The 21,620-nt window shown below is 38.8% G+C and overlaps 1 non-coding gene across 1 annotated transcript; it reads left to right on the plus strand.

Moving 5' to 3' along the window:
* Window positions 1-15,246: 15,246 nt before the first annotated feature.
* On the plus strand, window positions 15,247-15,353 carry LOC138426111 (U6 spliceosomal RNA). The gene has a single exon (XR_011251535.1). It is a non-coding gene; the product is annotated as a U6 spliceosomal RNA (small nuclear RNA).
* The last annotated feature ends 6,267 nt before the right edge of the window (window positions 15,354-21,620 follow it).

The raw sequence follows: 21,620 nt of genomic DNA on the forward strand, positions 1-21,620 counted from the left end.
TAGAACAAAAGCAATTTAAAAGCCTCGGGCTGTTTGTTATAATGGAATTTTCCTGATGTGAAAAAGTAAGCATTACTGTTGTATTATTAATGGAGTTTTATTCTCTTCTCCACCAAGTTGACAGTTTTAGGATCATGTTGGTACGATTTACTCTACTAAATGATCAGAATACTTCTGTGTCACATTTCTATCTTCCTTTTCTAAATTGGAAATATTTGTATTCTTGCTCTAAAGTCCAACATTTAATGAGATTTGAAGTTGTTTGCTTTGTGTTGAATGGGATTAACCCCCCGCCAGAGCCTACTCTCAAGTCTTTGTGTTGGGGAGGCCTTGGTTATGTGGGCAAATGGATGGTTATTCTCAGCAATAAAAATGAGCAAATAACATGAAAGCGCCCATACCTCAAAAAGCAGAAGAGTGACCTCTGTTTGACCTTGAGGTCTGTGCGCTGAAGTTCTTTAACAGACAAAACAAGCTTCGAGCCAGAGAGAAAGAAGAAGATTGCTTACTTTCTGATTACTTTTGTTTAAACCAACCTTCTTTCTAGTTTATAATCCTTTATGGGAGCATATTAAGAAGAGGCGGTTTAAGGTCTGTTTGGAGTAGAGGAGAATTGTGAAATAAACAATTAATATTTAGGAAAGAGACCCAGAACCTTCTATTTGTCGGGTTTTTTCGTTCCCCTATTTAATGAATATTAGCCTTTGGCTATGGTCTCAGGCATCCCATGTGTTTATTTTGATTGCTGCTGTGATATATTCATTCACTGGTTACACTCCATGTGTTATTTTGGATAATCCAAAAACTAGTGCAACTCATTGGAGTAAATAATGCAATCATTTCTGCTGGCATGAGTTGTTTATGGCATACAGGATTGTCAATTCCAGTAACAGGGAAGCAAATTCAGTAGTCAGGTTTTGTCCTGGCTAAGTGGTCTTGGAACTTTTGCCTTAAGGAATTAAACAAAAATCAGTCCTATTCCTTCCTTTTTCAGCCAAAGACTCCATTACATCGAAGCTTAACATTTGGTCTCTGTTGCTCCTGCCCTGAGGCTGATCTGCATTGTCCAGCTTCTAGGCTTCTGCTCAGGTCAATGCCTCCTGCTGGGGTGCCCTCCCAAGCTTTTGTGTCTATTGAATCCTTCTTATCTTCAAAGGGGAGTTCAAATCTCAGTTCTTCCAAGAAGCCTTGATACCTATTCTTCCTCCTCCAAATTTTGGTAACCCATGCCTTGGTCCTTCCCAATAGACTATTCATTGTCTTTTCAAGCCTACAGGTCCTTATTTCCCCAAGTAGATTTTAACCTCCTACAGCAGAAATTGTCAATTGCCACCCAATATACCCCACTTCTCAGTAATAGAGGTACATTGCCACCCTCTATTAGAGTAGAACTTTCTAATAGAGATTGGTCGCTCCGGGGCTTTCCTGGCAGTGCAGCAGTTAAGAGTCCGCCTGGCAATGCAGGAGACACAGGTTCCACTCCTGATCCGCGAAGACATACCACAGGGCAGCTCAGCCTGGGAGCCACAACTACTGAAGCCCACGCACTCTAGAGCCTGTGCTCCTCAGCAAGAGAAGCCACCACGATGAGAAGCCCATGCACCACAGAGAACAGCCCCTTCTCTCCACAACTAGAGAAAGCCCTCACGCAGCAGTGAAGACCTAGCACTTCCAAAAAATAAATAATTTTTTTGTAAGAAATTACCCTCTCCAGCCTCCCTTTACATGGTAAAGTATGGTCATGTGACTAAATTCTGATGAATGAGATATAAAGAGAAAAGTTTTCTGGAACTTACAGAAAGACAGATAAAGGAGAACAAATTCAGATGGGAGGCTGAACATTTTGTCCTTTCCTCCTTCCACCTTCCTGCTGCCTGGGATGAAGAGGGGATGGCTAGAGCTAAGAAAGCCATCTTGAATAATGTAATTTGCAGCGATATGGAATGACCTAGAGATTGTCGTACTGAGTGAAGTCAGACAGAGAAGGAGAAATATTGTATGACATCTCTTATTTGTGGAATCTAAAAAGAAATGATACAAATGAACTTATTTACAAAACAAAAGCAGACTCCCAGACCAGAGAAGGAACTTACGGTTGCTGGGAGAAGGGATAGTTAGGGAGTTTGGGATGGACATGTACACACTGTTATATTTAAAATGCACAATCAACAAGAACCTACTGTATAACACAGAGAACTCTGTTAAATATTATGTGGCAATCTGGATGGAAAGGGAGTTTGGGGGAGAATGGATACATGTATATGTATGGCTGAATCCCTTTGCTGTCCACCTGAAACTATCACAACATTGTTAATTGACTATACTCCAATAAAAAGTTAAAAAAATCTTGGATCATACCGTGACCTTCATTATGGACACCACCAGTTAAGGATGATGAAACGGAAAGATAGAAGGAGGCCAGAGTCCAAAGACTGTAAAACAACTAGTCCAAGCCTGGCCTATCTCCCCTAGACTTCTTTTCTGGAAAAGGATCAATCTTTTTATGTTTCAGTCATTGTTGTTCACTACAGTCAAATTTACTTCTTCTCTCATCCAGCTTCTTACGAGCAGATCAGCTTTTTAACTATTGCATCACCAGCAGTGCCTGACACAGTACCTGATAAATTCTGAACAGTTCAGTTTAGTTCAGTCACTCAGTCCTGTCCGACTCTTTGTGATCCCATGGACTGCAGCACGCCAGGCCTCCTTGTCCATCACCAACTCCCAGAGTCTACCCAAACTCAAGTCCGTTGAGTCAGTGATGCCATCCAACCATCTCATCCTCTGTCGTCCCCTTCTCCTCCTGCCCTCAATCTTTCCCAGCATCAGGGTCTTTTCAAATGAGTCAATTCTTCACATCAGGTGGCCAAAGTATTGGAATTTCAGCTTCAACATCAGTCTTTCCAATGAACACTCAGGACTGGTCTCCTTTAGGATGGACTGGTTAGACCTCCTTGCAGTCCAAGGGACTCTCAAGAGTCTTCTCTAACACCATAGTTCAAGAGCATCAATTCTTCGGCACTCAGCTTTCTTTACAGTTCAACTCTCGCATCCATACATGACCATTGGAAAAACCATAGCCTTGACTAGACAGACCTTAGTCGGCAAAGTAATGTCTCTGCTTTTGAATATGCTATCTAGGTTAGTCATAACTTTCCTTCCAAGGAGTAAGCGTCTTTTAATTTCATGGCTGCAATCACCATCTGCAGTGATTTTGGAGCCCAAAAAAATAAAGTCTGACACTGTTTCCGCTGTTTCCCCTTCTATTTCCCAGGAAGTGATGGGACCAGATGCCATGATCTTCGTTTTCTGAATGTTGAGCTTTAAGTCAACTTTTTCGCTCTCCTCTTTCACTTTCATCAAGAGGCTTTTTAGCTCCTCTTTACTTTCTGCCATAAAGGTGGTGTCATCTGCATATCTGAGGTTATTGATATTTCTCCCAGCAATCTTGATTCCAGCTTGTGGTTCTTCCAGCCTAGCGTTTCTCATGATGTACTCTGCACAGAAGTTAAATAAGCAGGGTGACAATATACAGCCTTGACGTACTCCTTTTCCTACTTGGAACCAGTCTGTTGTTCCATGTCCAGTTCTAACTGTTGCTTCCTGACCTGCGTACAGGTTTCTCAAGAGGCAGATCGGGTGGTCTGGTATTCCCATCTCTTTCAGAATTTTCCAGTTTATTGTGATCCACACAGTTAAAGGCTTTGACATAGTCAATAAAGCAGAAATAGATGTTTTTCTGGAACTCTTACTTTTTCTATGATCCAGTGGATGTTGGCAATTTGATCTCTGACTCCTCTGCCTTTTCTAAAACCAGCATCTGGAAAAACATCTGGAAGTTCATGGTTCATGTATTGATGAAGCTTGGCTTGGAGAATTTTGAGCATTACTTTGCTAGTGTGTGAGATGAGTGCAATTGTGAGGTAATTTGAGCATTCTTTGGCATTGCCTTTCTTTGGGATTGGAATGAAAACTGACCTTTTCCATGGCCACTGCTGAGTTTTCCAAATTTGCTGGCATATTGAGTGCAGCACTTTCACAGCATCATCTTTTAGGATTTGAAATAGGTCAACTGGAATTCCATCACCTCCACTAACTTTGTTTGTAGCAATGCTTCCTAAGGCTCACTGGACTTCACATTCCAGGATGTCTGGCTGTAGGTGAGTGATCACACCCTGGTGATTATCTGGGTCATGAAGATCTTTTTTGTATAGTTCTTCTATGTATTCTTGCCACCTCTTCTTAATATCTTCTGCTTCTGTTAGGTCCATACCATTTCTGTCCTTTATCGAGCCCATCTTTGCATGAAATGTTCCCTTGGTATCTCTAATTTTCTTAAAGAGATCTCTAGTCTTTCCCATTCTATTATTTTCCTCTATTTTTTTTGGACTGATCACTGAGGAAGGCTTTCTTATCTCTCCTTACTATTCTTTGGAACGCTGCATTCAAATGGGTATATCTTTCCTTTTCTCCTTTGTTTTTCACTTCTCTTCTTTTCACAGCTATTTGTAAGGCCTCCTCAGATGCTATTTTCTTCCTGACTCATTTTAACAGTTTTTCATCATCATTAATATTACAATTTCTGTTTTTCAAATCATGGCCATTAATCTTATGCTCCAATTTCAGAAGCTGATATTGTTTCCACTGCATAGTTTTTTATCCTTATAGATGAAATCATTTAAGAAATAGAAGAGATAGTTGGGGGGGAAAGGGAGAAGGCATTATTAGATAACAGAGAGAAGGAGACAAGTTCACCCCATGACCCAGAGGAGCCCACATAAAAGATGTTTTCATGGGTTTAATTTCATCTGGTTCATTTTGCTCCATTTCAGGCAAAGGAGAAACAAGGCATTTATATGCCTGTACAATTCTCTGAAGCCCCATCTTCTTTCATTCATTTGACCTTCTGATAATGAGGTCATCTGTGATCTATGATATGGACCCCAGTCACTTAGCAGGAAGAAGTACTCTAGAAGTTTTGAACCATGTTATCCAATATGTCAGTCAGAACTTGGTCAAGAAATAAAAGTCATTCCAGGTATTACACGATGCTCAATATCGCTTATTATTAGAGAAATACAAAACAAAACCACAATGAGGTATCATTTCACACTGGTCAGAATGGCCATCACCAAAAGTCTACAAAGAATAAATGCTGGAGAGGGCGTGGAGAAAAGGGAGCCCACCTATACTGTTAGTGGGAATGCAAACTGATATAACCACTATGGAGAACAGTACGCCTTTTGCTTCTCTTCTTTTCACAGCTATTTGTAAGGCCTCCTCAGACAACCATTTTGCCTTTTTGCATTTCTTTTCCATGGGGATGGTCTTGATCCCTGCCTCCTGTACAATGTCACGAACCTCTGTCCATAGTTCTTCAGGCACGCTCTCTGTCAGATCTAGTCCCTTGAATCTGTTTGGCAGATATATAATTGTTAGGGAATGATTTAGGTCATACCTGAATGGTCTAGTGGTTTTCCCTACTTTCTTCAATTTAAATCTGAATTTGGCAATAAGGAGTTATTGCCCTATTATTATTTCCTAGAACATCAATGGCTGCCAACCCTCTTTTTTTAAATTGGAGCATAGCTGCTTTACAATGTTGTGTTAATTTGTGCTGTACATCAAAAAGCCAATCAGCCACACATATACATACACCCCCTCTTTTAGATTTCCTTCCCGTTTACATCACTATAGAGCACTGAGTAAAGTTCCCTGTGCTATATAGTCGGTTCTCATTTGTTGTCTATTTACAAGGGCTGCCAATCTTGAATAAAATTTTATTTATAAACACCCTTCCCCATGCCTTTCTCCTGAATATAATAATTCTTAGGAATAAATGGAGGACAAATTCTCTTCCAAAGCTATATAGAATATATGGCAAATCATAGCTTTGTTATTTTAAGGAAAAAGGAGTTAAAACTCAAGCTTATAATGTTTCTCTCCATTTACCATTCCCATGCTCTATTTATGTGCTTTGGGGGCAAAATAAAATAGAAAGCTTAAAATTTATTTGTGCTGTTGAATTTTAAATATGTAAAAACCCAGAACTAGAAAAGGATCTTGAAAGAGTATCTGATTTTGTACTCTTCCTTCACATAGATGGATAACTAAACCATAAAAAACATGTTTCAGTCCATTCCATTCATAAACTGCCTAGGAATCAAGAAATACATTGATATCTCAGATAGTCTTGTCCAGAATTTAAAAGTTCTCTTTCATATTTGACCAGAGTATCTACACCTCCAGCTCCATAATTGCCCTAGAAAGGTCCCTTAGAAGAATATCACCAATACATGAATCTTTTTATTAGAAGCCCAATTACATGTAGTGAAACAGCAGAAAGGAGAATTTCTGTCTCCGTCTTGCTATAATTTTTCATTGAACATGAACAGGCACAACTGTACACAAATGGTGGAGGGATTTTTTTTTTTTTCAATCAAATCAATACCTAAGTGGGCAAGGAGACTGTCTTACATAAGAAGCCTTCCTCCCACTGGCCAGGTAATGAATTCTGTCCAGGAAATTCATTTACAGAGGATAGTGACTTTCTGTAAAATAAGGGAATAATTTTTCTAGGAAAATATTCCCCAAAAGGGAGAAGGATTGGTGAAAAATTGGGTTGAAAGCCAACCTATTTGAAACCCATATTTAAAACTTGGTCATTCATCCTCTTTATACCCAAATAATTATACCTATAATTATGATTCAAGCCCCTAGCAAACTCCTTGCTATAAATAACCACACACATCCCTCCACATGTTTGAGAAGCTCCTCTATAGTCCACATCATGATTCACCTTTCTCCTGGACCCAGCTTTCTTCGGCTGACTGATACTGCTAACCGTCTTCATTGAGAAGTTAGGGATTCCACTTTTCCTTCTAATTCATTGCTCCAAGCCTGGGCACCAAATCTTTCCTAATTTCTCCCAGCAGCATTGAGACCAAGATAATAACATTAATAACACCTATTGGAGGCAATTCCCTGGAGGTCCAGTGGTTAGGGTTCCATGTTTCCATTGCAGGGGGCACAGGTTCAATAACTATAGATAATACCCTATCACCTTGAGTTTTTGTTTCATCAACCACCTTTTTATGTTTTTTAAATAGAATTAAGATATTAACTCCGCAACCAATCCATTCAACAATTCCACACTTCAATTCAAAAATTTCATTATCAAGGTTATTCCTAGGTCTCCTAAGCATTACCCAAAGGTTGGTTATAAACAACTAAAAATCAATTAAAACTCTCCTGTTGGCAATAAATGCATCATGATTACAGAATCAAATACTGTTCAATATAGCATTGTCTTATCTCTTCTCATTTTAACTCCTTACATAAGAAGGCTCTAAAAACTTGACTTGCTATGTAGCTGAAAAATACATAGATATATTGGGGAGAGACAGAGACAAAAAGAGACAGATGGACTGACAGAGATGAGCAAGGATATAAAGGCTATTATCTGCTTGGGAGTTATATTTTATACCTAAGTGAACAACATATTACTATGGCATGAAGGGCATAAAATCCTTGCAAAAATTAAATACTCACATATGTAACATATATACATCATTCATATACACCTGTGTAGAGTGAGAAAGAGCAAAAAAAAAAAATTCCCTCTTTACATTATTGTTATTGTGAAAATACTGTTCATTGCAGAAGCTGTAATCATTAGATTTCCTTTCTTACTGCTTTTTGTATTTTTCTGGAGTTTCTAGCTGCATTTATTTTTCAGCTCAGTTCAGTTCAGTTGCTCAGTCATGTCCGACTCTTTGCGACCCCGTGAACCACAGCACGCCAGGCCTCCCTGTCCTCCCTCCACATCACCAACTCCCGGAGTTTACCCAAACTTATGTCCATTGAGTCAGTGATGCCATCCAGCCATCTCGTCCTCTGCCATCCCCTTCTCCTCCTGCCCTCAATCTTTCCCAGCATCAGGGTCTTTTCAAATGAGTCAGCTCTTCGCATCAGGTGGCCAAAGTACTGAAGTTTTAGTTTCAACATCAGTCCTTCCAATGAACACCCAAGACTGATCTCCTTTAGGAGGGACTAGTTGGATCTCCTTGCTGTCCAAGTGATTCTCAAGAGTCTTCTTCAACACCACAGTTCAAAAGCATCAATTCTTCGGCGCTCAGCTTTCTTTATAATCCAACTCTCACATCCATACACAACTACTAGAAAAACCATAGCCTTGACTAGATGGACGTTTGTTGGCAAAGTAATGTCTCTGCTTTTTATTTTTATTCTATACTACTTATAAATTTTTATGAATAATGTATGAAAATTTCCCACATTATTATTTACATATTTCCAATAGCTATCTTTTTCAAAACTTTCTCTGTGCATCTGTGTGTGGGGGGGTATATATGAATGTATGTGTAAAGAGGGTTTTATTTTGTAGGTTTGTTTTATGTCTTATAACACAGTACACGTGGTTCTTTGACTTGCCTTTTTAACTTCCTTTAACTCTCACCTAAGTACTGGTATGGTTATATCAGTCTTGTTCATTTGTTTGTTTTGTTTTTCTAAAATTGTGTTAGAACTCAGCTAAAAAAATGTATTGACATAATTTGATTATTCATACACCTTAGTTATGGCTAATTTTGACTTTCATTCCCTTACCCCCATTCTTCCCCCTTCACTATAGACATCTACTCTCAGATATTTAATGTGTATCCTTTTAGTTCACCTGCCACATTTTTCTTTGATAACATACAGCATTATTTTGTGAGCTTAAAAATTGTTACAGAAATAGTTTCTTTCTGTATGACTCTACAACTTGCTTTTATCATGCAAATTTCATTTGATAGCCATCCTCATTGATAAATATGTGTTTTTATTCCTATTAACTGCTATATAGTAATCTATCATATGGTAAGACCATGCTTTATCTATCTATTCCTCCATTATTGTCATTTAAGTTGTTTTTACCATTTTCTACTACAAATAGTGATGCAACTAGCATTATTGTACATGTCTTCTTGTGCACATGTACAATCCATAGATCATTTAGTTCACCTTAAATTTTTACTATTATAGAATCTCTTTGTCACATGTGCATATAGTCTCATAGTGTATGCTATGTAAGTAGTGTGCTTACATTAAAAGGTGTGCATTTTTAGAATTCTGATATTGCTAAATTATCCTCTAAAAAGATTGTATCAATTCAAATTCCCAACAACTGAAATTAGGGTATCAAGTTTTTCCCTATTTGCCTGTGCTTAATATAACTGGAGTGAAATTCTTGACTATATCATAGTTAACAAAATAGTTTCTCATTGTTAAGACTTGGATGTCCCTGATAAACTATATAAGGGATATATCTCTTAATATCTTTATGGGGTTTTTATTTTGCTTCTTTATAGTGTTTTGCAATTTTTCTGTTTAATTTCATTTTTTCTTGTTGACTGGCTAACATATTTGTGACGGTAGTTTTTTGTTACTCTATATATGATGAAAATCTTTTCTTCTAGCCTCTCGCTTTTTCTTTCATTTTGGTTTTGATGTTGAAATACTCAAATTTATCACAATTTTCTATAAGGCTTTTTGTGCAAGCACAAGTATGTCTTGCTTTAGAGAATTTTCTCCACCCCTTGGGTTATAAATATTTGCCTGTATTTTCTTGTGTGAGTGTATGTGTGGTTGATTTAGAGGATCATTACTTCTCTGTAGTTAAATATATACATTTGTCTGTATTTTTATCTAACACTTTCATAGCTTTTTTTTAAGTTTAGCCCTTCAATCCATCTGGAACTTAATCTTGAAAATGCTGTGTCATAAGGATATATACTAAGTTCTTATATAGACACAGATCTATTTCTACAGTCTCCATTCTGCCTCATTAATCTAGTTACGTATTTCTAAGCCAAAACTACACGATTTTAATTGCTTTAGGATTATAAAATATATTTGATATGGCAGGTCCTAATTTCTGTTTCTAGCAGTATAGTAGACCAGATAGTCTTAACAACTTCTTTCTGCAAGACAAGTAAAAATTTTGGACAAAATAGATTTGCTTTCAGTTTTAAGAATAAGTTAGCAAGAGAGTTAGATGAGACAGTTAGGTAGCATCACCAACTCAATGCACATGAATTTGAGCAAATTCCCAGAGATAGTAAAGGACAGAGGAGCCTGGCAAGCTGCAGTCCATGGGGTCACAAAGAGACACATTAGGGGCTGAGCAACAATAACAACAGCAAGAGAGTCACAAAAATTTACATAGGTCATATGAGTGAAAGGAGCAATCTAAGTGGAATGCCAGGTGCCTTAAAGTTATCTTTTATGACCTCAGGTTTCTATCTTGACACCCTCTCAAGATCTAGAAGAACAAAAGTCCTTCCAAAGTTAGGGAAATGGATAGGAGACACATGCACAAAGCTAAAATACCCAAAGAGGAGCTAGGAAAATCCAGCATACAGAAAAGCACAGTAAGAAAACTTATCTGCTTCAGTCTTAATGGTGGGTGGGAGGGAAAATACAAATATCCTCAGAAAATATGGAATCACAGCTAGGCTTCACATAGGTGCATGACTTAAATTCACATGGCCCATGTTTTCTGAGAAATCTCTATCTGATCATTGATTTGTAAATGCTTCCAGAGCAAACACAACATTGATATCAAAACCTGACAAGGACTGCACAAAGAAAGACAATTATAGACCAGTCTTACTTATAAATATCAACATAAAAACATTAAATAAAACATTGTTGTTGTGGTTCAGACGCTAAGTCATATCTGACTCTGTGACCCCAAGGACTGCAGCATGCCGGGCTTCCCTGTCTTTCACTATCTCCCAGAGTTTGCTCAAACTCAGAGTTTGTCCATGAGTCAGTGATGCCACCAGACCATCTCATCTGTCACCCCCTTCTCCTCCTGCCCTCAATCTTTCCTGGCATCAAGGTCTTTTCCAATGAGTCAGCTCTTTGCAGCAGGTGGCCAAAGTATTGGAGCTTCAGCTTCAGCATCAATCCTCCCAATGGATATTCAGAGTTGATTTCCTTTAGGATTGACTGGTTTGATCTCCTTGCGGTCTCAAGGAATCTCAAGAGCTTTCTCCAGCACCACAGTTTGGAAGCAACAATTCTTCAGCACTCAATCTTCTTTGTGGTTGAACTCTCACAACTGTACATGACTATTTGGAAAACCATAGCTTCGACTATAGGGATTTTGGTTGGCAAAGTGATGTCTCTGCTTTTTAATATGCTATCTAGGTTGGTCATAGCTTCTCTTCCAAGGAGTAAGCGTCTTTTAATTTCATGGCAGCAGTCACCATCTGCAGAGATTTTGGAGCCCAAGAAAATAAAATCTGTCACTGTTTCTACTTTCCCCCCATCTATTTGCCATGAAGTAATGGGACTGGATGCCATGATCTTAGTTTTTTACTGTTGAATTTAAGCCAGCTTTTTCACTCTCTTTAACCCTCATCAAAAGGCTCTTTAGTTCCTCTTCACTTTCTGCCATTAGAGTGGTATTATCTGCATATTGAGGTTGTTGATATTTCTCCTGGCAATTTAACTTATAGCTTGCAAATAAAATATTAGCAAGCAGAATCAAGGGATACATTTAAAATAATAATCAAGAATTGTTTATTCCGTGAATGAAAAGATAGCTTAATATCAGTGATAGTTCTATACTAATATAAACAAGGAGAAAAATTATCTCAGTGATAATAAGGATTTGGGAAAAAGTAAAACCCATTCTTGATTTTTAAAAACACACCATGGGAGTTTAGGGGAGAATGGATACACGAATCTGTACGGCTGAGTGTCTTCGTTGTTCACCTGTCACAACGTTATTAATCAGTTATACTCCAGTAAAAAATAAAGTTAAAAAAAAAATTAAAAAAATCCCGTGAAATATTAATGGATGATTTATTTAACATGATTAACATAATTTATTAATCCAGACATCAGAAACAATCTTAATGGAGAACAATGGAAGAATACATGCTAAGGTAAGAAATAAGCTGAAGATGCCCCCTGTCAATACGGCTGTTTAATATTGTCCTGATCTGCCTCTTGAGAAACCTATATGCAGGTCAGGAAGCAACAGTTAGAAATGGACATGGAAAAACAGACTGGTTCCAAATAGGAAAAGGAGTACGTCAAGGCTGTATATTGTCACCCTGCTTATTTAACTTCTATGCAGAATACATCATGAGAAACGCTGGGCTGGAAGAAGCACAGCTGGGATCAAGATTGCCAGGAGAAATATCAATAACCCCAGATATGCAGATGACACCACCCTTATGGCAGAAAGTGAACAGGAACTAAAAAGCCTCTTGATGAAAGTGAAAGAGGAGAGCGAAAAAGTTGGCTTAAACCTCAACATTCAGAAAACGAAGATCATGGCATCTGGTCCCATCACTTCACGGGAAATAGATGGGGAAACAGTGGAAACAGTGTCAGACTTTATTTTTGGGGGCTCCAAAATCACTGCAGATGGTGATTGCAGCCATAAAATTAAAAGACGCTTACTCCTTGGAAGGAAAGTTATGACTAACCTAGATAGCATATTCAAAAGCAGAGATACTACTTTGCCAACTAAGGTCCGTCTAGTCAAGGCTATGGTTTTTCCAGTGGTCATGTATGGATGCGAGAGTTGGACTGTGAAGAAAGCTGAGCGCCAAAGAATTGATGCTTTTGAACTGTGGTGTTGGAGAAGACTCTTGAGAGTCCCGTTGGACAGCAAGGAGATCCAATCAGTCCATTCTGAAGGAGATCAGCCCTGGGATTTCTTTGGAAGGAATGACGCTAAAGCTGAAACTCCAGTACTTTGGCCACCTCATGTGAAGAGTTGACTCACTCGAAAAGACTCTGATACTGGGAGGGATTGGGGGCAGGAGGAGAAGGGGACGACAGAGGATGAGATGGCTGGATGGCATCACCGACTCGATGGACATGAGTTTGGGTGAACTCCGGGAGTTGGTGATGGACAGGGAGGCTGCGATTCATGGGGTCGCAGAGTCCGACACAACTAAGTGACTGGACTGAACCGAACTGAGAATATTAAGAACTACAATCAGACAAAAGAAAGTATAAGCATTGTAAGAGATGGCAAAATTATCACTGTTTTCAAAAGATACAATTTTATATTTAAGAGAATCAGCCGAAAAACTACTACAAATATTAAAAGAATGCAATAAATTGCAAAGTATAAAGTTAATATACAACAATGAATAGTTTTCTTACATAAAACAATACCAATTTTAAAAGCACAAGAAAACCACATCTGCAATAGCAAGAACAACAACAAAAAGATAAAACACTTAAGAACCAACTTAAGAAATGGACATCGTGGGACTTCCATGGTGGTCCAGTGGCTAAAAATCTGCTGCAATGAACGACTCGGGTTCAATCCCTGGTCCAGAAAGATCCCACATGCCACAGAGTAATTGAGCCCACGTGCCGCCACTGCTGAGCCCACTTGCCCTAGATCCTGTGCTCTACAAAAAGAGAAGCCATTGCAACAAGAAGCCCAAGCGCTGTAATGAAGAGTAGCCCCCGCTGCCCGCAACTAGAGAGAGCCCAACGTGCAGCAACAGAGATACAGGGCAGCTAAAAATTAATAAGCAAGTATTTTAAAGATTGATTAAAAAAAAAGAAATATATAACTTTATGAGGAAATTTTCAAAACACTACTATGGGAATGAAAGTAAAAATGTTTGCCTTATTCTTTGGTAAAAAAAATACAACATGATAAAAAGTCTGTTCTCTCTGAGTCAGTTTATAAATTTCACCTGATCTTTAAAAAAATTACCAATAGATTTTTTTCTAAGAAATAGATAAGTTGTTTCTAAATTCATTCCAGAAAATAAATAAGCAAGAGTAACTAGAAAGCTTGAAAACTGAAGAACAATGTGGTGAAGCTATCCCAAACAGATGTTAAAATATGCTAGTAAGTCCCAGTAATTAAAACAGTATAATTTTGCTTGACTAGACAGGCAAAAGGAGTAGAATTTAAGTGCAGAAATAGAGCCAAATACATACAAAAACTTAGTATATGAAAAAGTGGCAACTCAAATTAGTGTGGCAAGAACACAATTTCAAATAAATATTGTTGAGACAACCGAATAATTACCTGGGAAAAATAAAGTTGGATCTATCTCTCATCATGTACCAGGAAAAACACAACCATCTTTGAAATCTTGATATTAAAAAATTAAACTATAAAATTCTCAGAAGAAAACATGTAGCTTCTTTATGAGCTTACTATGATTCAAAATGCATACACAAAAACAGTCATTTTTATTACACAAAAAAAGTACATAGAAAAATATGCCATAAGAAATGTTGAAAGACAAATGATAAATTGGGAAAATACCTTTTTAACTTGCATCTTTAGACAAAGTGCTAATTATCCAAATACATGGAGAACTACAATACATCAATACAAAGAGACCAAAAATGATCAGTCTTTTTAAAGAAAAATGAGCAAAGTACACAAACTGAAAAGTTCATAGAAAAAGACAAATGGCCCTTACACATGTAAAAAGAAACTTTCTTCAACTCATAAGAAAAAAGCAAATTGAAATGAAACTGAGGTAACTATTAAATTAGGAAAACCCCCAAAAACTGAGCAGTAGTTTCTGTCAGCAAGGCTGTGGGGAATCAAGTAATCTTAACCATTGTCAGTAGGAGTGAAAAGCGACACAGTCATGGGGCTTCTCTGGTGGTTCAGTGGTTAGAATCCGTCTGCCTCTGCACGCGACACAGGTTCAATCCCTGGTCCAGAAAGATTCCACATGTCGCGGGGCAAGTAAGCCCATAGGCCACATCGACCGACCGCATGCTCCGGAATCTGTGAGCTGCAGCCTCTGAAGCCCAAACTCTCTAGAGCCCATGCTCTTCAACACAAGAAGCCATCACAGTGAGAAGCTTGCACACCACAACCGGAAAAAGCCCGCACACAGCAACAAAGACCCAGCACAGCCAGAAATATTTTTTTTTTCGTTAAAGTGACACAAGCATAATAAAAACCAATCGACAATATTTCCGAAATTTAAAGTACATTTACCCTTTGACCTGACATTTCCACTTCTGGAGAGTCTATGTTTCCCTCCACAATGACATGATATAGAGGATATTCATTGCATCACCGTCCACATAGAAAAAGATTGGAAGCAACCACATGCCCGTCAATAAGGAATAGGTTAAATAAACCATGCTATGTTCGCACATGACAACACAATACAACTAAGATCCTAACACTTCCTTTGCAACACCATTAAAATTCAGCGGTCCGCGCTCGCTTTAGCAGCACATATACTAAAATTGGAACGATACAGAGAAGATTAGCATGGCCCTTGCGCAAAGATGACACACAAATTCGTCAAGTGTTCCATATAAAAAAATAAAATAAAATGCAGTGGTCCAATGTCACATGGGTTAGACATACATTTTAATTTCCACACATTCTGATTTTGGAAATAGTTGCACCTATTTTTCAACTTGATTTTTCCAATAATCATGTATGGATGTGAGAGTTGGACTATAAAGAAAGCTGAGTGCTGAAGAATTGATGCTTTTCAACTGTGGTGTTAGAGAAGACTTTTGAGAGTCCCTTGGACTACAAGGAGATCAAACCAGTCAATCCTCAAGGAAATCAGTCCCAAATATTCATTGGAAGGACTGATGCTGAAGCTGAAACTCTAATACTTTGGCCACCCGATGCAAAGAACTAACTCATTCAAAAAGACCCTGACTCTAGGAAAGACTGAAGGCAGGAGGAGAAGGGGATGACAGAGGATGAGATGGTTGGATGGCATCACTGACCTGACGGACATGTTTGAGCAAATTCCAGGAGTTGGTGATGGACAGGGAAGCCTGGCGTGTTGCAGTCCATGGGGTTGCATAGAGTCGGACATGACTGAGCGACTGAATTGAACTGATCTTTCAACTTTCACTTTCTCTAGTAACGATACATGAGTCGCCTTCACACATATTAAGGGTAGTCCCTCCTGGCCCCCTCAAAGAAGACTAATAACTGCCTTATATATATATTCTGTATAGCTCATACCCCAGAAATTCTGAATCCATGTGCTATGAAAATTAAATGAGAAAGCACATGTGAAAGTATTCCTTGGCACTTAGTAGGCTCATGACAAGTAGATGTTGTGAGTTAGAAACATCTCCAGTCTCTACAGATGGGTGGCATCTGAGGTTGACTTTTTTAAATGCAAATTAAACTCTTAAATGCAATTGTTTCTAAAGACATATATATATATATATATATATATATATATATATATATATTTGTCTATATATCTATACAGATAATCAGCCTGCCAGATTGTGAGTCTGTGTTTCCATTTCTCAGGTGAGACTATGTAAGCTCTAGGAAGCCAGCAGTGACTTATACTCTATACTCTGAGTCCTCCCCTACCAGAGGGTCTTATATTCCATATGGGTTCTTTCTATACACATGATGATGTTCATAGCTGGCCTTGGTGTGTGGGAGTGAACCTCCAGGCACCTTGGGGAAAATGAAGTTGTTCCCCACCCTTCTCCCATGTTGCATATCACAGTTAGGCTCACTCAGCTCCATTCCAAGTCCCTTGAACTATGCTTCTCTAAATACTTCAGACTGAAAAAGACAGACTAGGGGCTTCCCTGGTGGTCCAGTGGTTAAGAATCCACCTTGCAATGCAAGAGACTGCAAGGGATAAGAGTTTGATCCCTTGTCAGGGAACTGAGATCCCTCATGTCACAGGGCAACTAAGCCCGCATGCCCCAGTGAAAGATCCCACATGACAAAAAGAATGTCCCAACTGCTACAACTAAGACCCAATGCAGTCAAATAAATGTTTGTGGTTTTTTTTTCAATATTCTTCAACTTAAAAAAAAAAAAAGACTACATATTTCCTAGACTCCTTGACAGCGAGAGTTCCGAGTCCATCAAGGAAACACATCTGGGGATTTGGAAGGCAGAAATAAGGTGCAGGCCAGGCTTCTGCTGTTTTCTGTAATTTCTGCTGGCACACATGCAAATAGAGGTGGGTTGGGTTCTCCTGAGACATCAGTGGCAAGAGTCCCAGGGTCTGTTTCTCAGCTCTGTGGGTGTCAGGAGAGACGTGGTCCTAGTACTTCCTGATCCTCCAGCTTACTAGTATTAACAGAAGTCAGAGCTCCCTTTGTGGGCCACCATCCTGTTCTAGGCATCATTCTTGGAAGCTCAACCTAGGGCTCTTCCGACAATCCTTCAAACAATTTTGTAAGTACATAGTTCCCTTATTTAAAGGGTTGTTGAAATCAGCCAAAGTGGTTTCTGCCCTTGCAAATGGACCCTGATTGAAAGACCCTATAAATGCCCCCTTTCTCTCACTACCCCATATTCCCTCAAGGCTGTGGGTGGAAAATGTATTCCATTTATTTGAGTCTTTGAATCCTATAAGCTTACCAAACATGGGAATATATAACCCATTATAGGATATTCTCAACCAATTATAGGTCAGAATAATAAATATAGAATATTTCTCCTGGTGAAAGATTTTGAATGTGTAGAGAAAAAGAAAGAAAGAGAGAGAAAGAAAGGAGGAAAGGAAAAGGAAAGAATACAAGTATACAGAGATTCCCCTGGTGGTCCAATGGTTAAGACTCTGCACATCCAAAGCAAGGGCCCAGGTTTGATCTCCAGTCAGGGAACAATACCCCACATGTTGCAACTAAGACCTGGTGCAGCCAAATAAATAAATAAAAATTTTAAAATACAAGTATCGACCTAGATAGCATATTCAAAAGCAGAGACATTACTTTGCCAACTAAGGTCTGTCTAGTCAAGGCTATGGTTTTTCCTGTGGTCATGTATGGATGTGAGAGTTGGACTGTGAAGAAGGCTGAGCGCTGAAGAATTGATGCTTTTGAATTGTGGTGTTGGAGAAGACTCTTGAGAGTCCCTTGGACTGCAAGGAGATCCAACCAGTCCATTCTGAAGGAGATCAACCCTGGGATTTCTTTGGAAGGAATGATGCTAAAGCTGAAGCTCCAGTACTTTGGCCACCTCATGCGAAGAGTTGACTCATTGGAAAAGACTCTGATGCTGGGAGGGATTGGGGACAGGAGGAGAAGGGGACAACAGAGGATGAGGTGGCTGGATGGCATCACGGACTCGATGGACGTGAATCTGAGTGAACTCCGGGAGATGGTGATGGACAGGGAGGCCTGGCGTGCTGCAATTCATGGGGTTGCAAAGGACTGAGCAACTGAACTGAACTGAACTGAAGGCAGCTTTGGAGAGTTGACATTGATTGGGGAGAACCAGATGCTGAACCGGAAAACAAATTTTGCCACCCTTACACTTTTACCCCACAGCTCCCTCTGATGATGGTGAGTTTGGTTTTGGGCAAAGCTGACCATTAGGAAAACCAAATAACTGAGATAGTGGCTGAGGAATCACCCATCTCAATTGGCCTACTTGCCTGGGTCTGCATTCGTGATGCAAATTTTCCAAAATGCTCTGTTTAGCAAATAAAGAGCTGGCTGTGGGATCTAAAGAAAAATCCCTGATACTATGTTTGTACCCATCCCAAGTACTCTTTCAGGAGGAGTTGGTTTTTTTTTTTTTTTTAATTTAAAAGTAAAATGTAGTTATTTTTATTTAAGGCAGTTCCCCATCTTGAACACATTTACATTTTTCTTCCCCCATTTACAGCCTATTTCCTGAAAAATGTTGCGAAGATTTAAGTGTCTAATATTTTCCAAAGCCATCTCATGATTCATCAGTTTATTGTTTGTTAAAATATCAGCCTCAAGAAACTGGCTTAAATGGGAATGTTCATCTGGATTTTCTCTTCTGATTTACTTCATGGATGACATGAGAATGAATTAAAAGATTAAAAAGTCAACATTGTGCTGAGGCCCCTGAATAACAAGGAGGTCCTATAAGAATCAAGTGAGGCTACAACAGGCACCCCTCATTCTATAATCTAGAATCATATATTAATAGAATTTGTAACTGGGAGGGGCATGAGGCCTGTCACCTTATTTCACAGAGGAAGAAGCCAGGCCCTGGCTAAGAAAATGACGAACTCAAGATCACACCCTCAGCCAGTGGCATAGCTCGGACTAGAGTTCATATCTCCTGAGAGTCACCCTCCAGTGCTCTCTCTCTTGCTTATTTTCAATTATATCCTTTTTAATCGCTCTTCTCTTTCCTGCTCTGCAGCTGTTTCTACTTTAGTAGGAGTCAGACACATTTCTGAGTCCCTACTTATGAGAAGTAAGAGATCATTTAAATAGCTGAGAATTTCCTTCTCATCTAGAGGTCCATAGCAGTCAGGACCCCCGGACCCATGGTGCAGAGATAAAGTTCAGAGATGAAGCTGACTTGCCAGAGGCCGCACAACTAAGGCTCAAATTCAGGCCTCCTAACAACCAAGCCAAAGTGCTTCCCAGCACATTATAATAGGTGGCCTGGTACATCCTATGTGCTTTTAAGATGTAGATTGCAAGCAGAATTTGGTCTAATAAAAGGTCATTCAGGGACTTCCGTAGTGGTCCAGTGGTTAACTTTCCCTTCCAAGTTGCGGGGTGGGACGGGATGCAGGTTCTATCTCCAGTTGGGAAACTAATATCCCACATACCTTGGAGCCAAAAAAAAAAAGAAAACCAACCATAAAACAGAAGCAATATTGTAACAAATTCAAAAAAGACTTTAAAAATGGTCCACATCAATAAATCTTTTTTAAAAAATGTCATTCAACTAATGAAGTACAAAAAGGACCTCATTAAAAGGATCTGTCCTCTACAAGGCAAGACAATGGCAGTTATCTTTCCAAAATGAACATTAGAAAGCAGTTCCTGTGTAATTTTCCAATCATTTAACTTCAAGATTTCTATCTATAGAGCACGTGTGGGTTTGCATGTCCTTTTATGATGGTCTGAATCAAGGCTGACTTCAGACCTGCTAAAGGTCAGTGATCGTGAGCTATTACCTTTATTCATGTATAATTGTTTAATAATAAAAGTAATAGAACCAGATTACAGAGCTTTGGAAAATTCAGGGAAGAAAAATATATATCCATGATTCTACCATTCCTCGTGTTATTGTTATTATTTTGCATATTTCCATTCTCTCTTTTTCCTAAAAGTGTTTTTACATAATTTTAAGTGGTCTTCCTCTCATTTCCGTAGCATACTTATAATTTTGAGTCCTGCTTTCCCCTCTGGCATTAGATCATAAATATTTTTCTTGTAACACATTGTCCTCATAAGCATATTTAATGGCTGCAATACATTCTCCCTCATAAGAATCTCATAAAGGGTCTGTTATCCTTTGCAAGATCCATGAACATTATTCCAGGGAATTCCTCAGAATGTAGAATGGAATGTTATTCCACATTCAAAGTTGGCAACTGCATTTGTTTGAATTTCAAAAAGTAGCTCAATTAGTTATTTAAAACTTTTCTCCTGGAATTCCCTGGTGGCCCAGTGGCTAAGACGCCATGTTCCCAATGCAGGGGGCCTGGGTTCAATCCCTGCCTGGGGAACTAGGTCCCACATGTCACAACTAAAGATCCCATGGTGTCCCAACTGAGACCTGGTGCAATCAAATAAATAAATAAAATATTAGAATAATAATAATAATAAAACATTTCTCCTTTAAAGACCAGCAAGAAAAATAAATAAATAAAGACCAGCAAAAAAGAACTCTCGGCATGTTTTGAGTGAGCCACACAGACAGAATTTGAGGAAGTCATGAACTGGTCCCTCAATTCTTACCCAGGTCGATACAACACCATGGGCATTAACACTTAATAAACCTATTACACAATTATAGTCTTTATTCCTTATTGCCTTCTTTAGTCTACACTCAAAGGAATTCTGTTATTAAAATCTACGTAAGTGAATGAGAGCATTAAAATGATAATTCTGTACTGATACATACATAACATGGACAAACCTTAAAATCATCACATTAGATGTAAAAGACCAGGCACAAAAGGCCATATATTATATGCTTTCATATATCTGAAATGTCCAGAATAGGCAATTCCATAGAGACAGAGAGATTATTGGTTGCCAGGGACTGGGAGGTGGAGCAATGGGGAATGACTGCTTAATAGTTATGGGGTTTCCTTTTGGGGTGATAAAAATGTCCTGGAATTAGATAGTAGTGATGGTTACACAACACTGTGAATTTGAATGTGCTATATGACATTAATGGTAAATTTTATGTTCTGTGTATTTTACCATAATAAAAGATTATAATTCTGAAAATTTTGCTTGAGATAGTCTTTATCAGATATGTAAGTTGGTTTTATTTTATAATTATAATAATATGAATTCAAACTTCAAAATATGTATTATACTTTAAAATCTGTTTTAAAAGTGGGGGAAAGCAATCTAGCAATTGACACATACTAGATTTCTAATTTCAGAGAAGGCAATGGCACCCCACTTCAGTACTCTTGCCTGGGAAATCCCATGGGCGGAGGAGCCTGGTAGGCTGCAGTCCATGGGGTCGCGAAGAGTCAGACACGACTGAGCGACTTCACTTTCACTTTTCACTTTCATGCATTGGAGAAGGAAATGGCAACCCACTCCAGTGTTCTTGCCTGGAGAATCCCAGGGACGGGGGAGCCTGGTGGGCTGCCATCTATGGGGTCGCACAGAGTCGG

Source organism: Ovis canadensis, chromosome 20 (assembly GCF_042477335.2).
Source record: "Ovis canadensis isolate MfBH-ARS-UI-01 breed Bighorn chromosome 20, ARS-UI_OviCan_v2, whole genome shotgun sequence".
NCBI lineage: Eukaryota > Metazoa > Chordata > Mammalia > Artiodactyla > Bovidae > Ovis > Ovis canadensis.